Consider the following 2,972-nt stretch of genomic DNA (forward strand, 5'->3'; position numbering starts at 1 on the left):
CTCATATTCATACACCAATACGCAGATTGGTAGACAACTGGGGATTAAGTGCCTTGTCACATCGACATGTGACAGGGGAAAGCTGGAACCAAACCCACAACCTTCCAGTAACAAGGCGACTTTTTCGTTTGATCCGTGTCTAAACCTTTGGTGTCAACCATTCTCTCCTGTGTGAATTATTGTACCAGGAGTAATATTTCAATGGAAGGAAATGTCCATATCACACACAAATCATCCATCCTGAAAGTGTTTTTGGGGATTTGAAAATCCTATTGTTAAGAAGGGCTTTTTTACCAAAACCTGAAGTTACCGGATCACTTCTCAGCCTTTTGATTAAGATCACGGGCAGTATCTGTTCTTATCTGTTTAATATCTGATATGCTCCCCACCCAGTGACCATATATTACATTGGTTTTAGGAACTGGAAGATGGAACCCCATGCATCCACCTGGTATTGCAGCACCTACAGGAATGGTGCACTTCCATGTAGGAGTGATGGCCTAGTGGTCAGGGAGCTGGGTGTTTGCATCACGGAGAACTGCAAGAGTCTCCAATTGAAAATCCAGACTGTCACCCTGGGTTCCTGAGCAAAACTCTTGACCACAGATGTCTCCTTTAGCGCCACTCAGCATGGCAGCACACTGCTCCCTAATGATGCATTCAGACTGAACGAGATTTGAGTGTCAAAAAGGCGTCCAGTGCCTCAACTTGGATGCTTGTGCAGAGCGTCAGCAAAGTGTGGACAGACTGATCTGACACGAGTTGGGGGAGGGGGGGGGGGGGGGGGGGGGTTACCCTGTTCTCTTCCTCAAATGTGGAGAAATATTTACCGTGTTAAAAGTTTTGATAACTTACCCAATATCCCGTCCTCACTAATCCTCCTCCAGACAAGATCCTCTACTGTCTCAACTGATCATAGATAATAGGAAGGGCACAAAGAGCAACAATGAGTTTGTCCTCCATAGTCAACTTTTCATAGTTCTTTCCATCCTATTGGAAAATGTGCCACTGCGTTGTGTAGCGGCGTCTCTCTGATTGGAGGACTCTCTGCGTCCAGCTGCAAAACGTTCTGATTTTTCAACTCTAGTGTCTGCTGCTTTGCACACTCAGATGCTTGAAATCTCAAGACGCTTCTGACACTCAAAACACACTGCAGGACCTCTCGATGCTATTAGAAGTGCATCCACCACCGATTTTGCATGTAAACCAGATGCCCCTTATGTTCAAAACGTTTTGTGTGAACACACCATAATGGATGGGTTAATCGCATAGACAAATTTCCCCTTTGTGGGACAGTACATATATATATATATATATATATATATATATATATATATATATATATATATATATATATATATATATATATATATGTATATGTGTGTGTGTGTGTGTGTGTGTGTATGTATATGTACACACAAAAGTATACCAAGATGTTAGCAAGCTAATTTCCAAATGCCCACTTATTCAAATAACCAACATGTCAACAAGAAAGGGTTTATTAACAAGGTTTTCAGCAGAAGCAGCACGTCAAGCTCCCCTGTCCTTCACTTCTGTGTCTGTCCCCAGCTCAGAGGTTTCTGGGCAGAGGAAGCTGGCACTGTGGGGACATCTGGACACAAGTGGGGAGCATACACACAGGCAAACTACAGGGACCACCATGCCAGAGGAGCAGGCTTCCAGATCTGACGCCAGTATTATGGTAATGTGATTTGTTAATTCGGTGGCCTTGTTTAAGGGAAATCTGCCACCAACACCTGTCACCATTTCCAAAGGCAAGGACATATATCTGCTGTGACACCGGCTTCATTGAATAAACCAAGCGGGTCCTCCGTAACAGCATTTGGTGGAAGGCACCATCAATTCTTATAGATTTAGATCTCAGGAATTAGAGATGACACTGAGGAGCTGCATCCCACTGTTTCACAGATGCACTCAAGTAAATGTATAACTCTTTCTCTGCCGTCTGTTTTTTTTTTTTCTCGAGCCATGCTGTTTGCGAATATGAACGTGAAAGGGGTGTGTGAACTTGGCAAGTGCATTTTCATTCTGTCTTGCAGCCTCTTCCCCAGAAAAGATGGCGACTGATGTATTTTTCAGACACAGTTCCACAATCAAAGAGGCTCTTGTGGCCTTTCTGATGCGTCATGTAAATTTTATAAAGTGTGCGGCGGAGGAGAGTCAGAGAGAGCAACTGCAGCTGTGGAAAGCCTAACGTCTGTTTGCCTTTTCCTCTGACAGGCTGTCTTTGCTCCTGTCTGTCTTCCTTCCCCTCCACTTACTCGCTCGCTTGTGGATCAAGGCCGGTCAAGGAGCATCTCACCACAGGGCCCAATGTCAGACAGAACGTGTGGACGTGCGTGGATGTCAGAGCTCAACCAGCTCTCAGGAAATAAGGGGGATGGGGTGGGAGGGGGGGTGGCAGATATCAAGGCTCAGAGCTGGTCCAAACCACAAAGCCTAATGTTTTATTTGCATATTGCAAAAAATGTCACACTGCATGGGAAATGCGTGTTTCGATGTCTGTGCTTCTTGAAGAAACGGTCTTGGACAGGAAATGAAGGCCCTCACATATTTTCCTTCGCTGCAGTTCTGGCAGCTCTTCAGCTTACTGTGTGCTTTTCTAATGATTCAATTGGCCCAATGAGCATATGCTCTGCACTGCATCATAAACTTCAATTAGACGTGTCGTAATATGATTCGAGCGTCTCTGTTAGTTTAATTGTGTCGATTTAAAAGGGAGAGTGAGAATTAAAAAAAAAAATTATGCCTTTTAGTCTTTTAACCTCTGTAATTTTGTGCAACGCTAAAAGCGTTTTAGTGTCATCACAGCAAAGCCAGCTAAGGCTACTGGCAAAATGTTACCAGCCATAAAGGACATAGGGTGACTTGCAAAGGACTTTTTTCATATTTTGTTACAAAAGCACAAACACAAAGTAGTGCATTGCTGTGAAGTGGAAAGAAAATTATAC

The 2,972-nt window shown here is 43.8% G+C and overlaps 1 pseudogene; it reads left to right on the forward strand.

The window, feature by feature from the left end:
- Nucleotides 1-313: 313 nt before the first annotated feature.
- On the forward strand, nt 314-485 carry LOC118563836 (annotated as a pseudogene).
- Nucleotides 486-2,972: the final 2,487 nt, after the last annotated feature.

This window comes from Fundulus heteroclitus, chromosome 7, assembly GCF_011125445.2.
Source record: "Fundulus heteroclitus isolate FHET01 chromosome 7, MU-UCD_Fhet_4.1, whole genome shotgun sequence".
Taxonomy (NCBI): Eukaryota; Metazoa; Chordata; class Actinopteri; order Cyprinodontiformes; family Fundulidae; genus Fundulus; species Fundulus heteroclitus.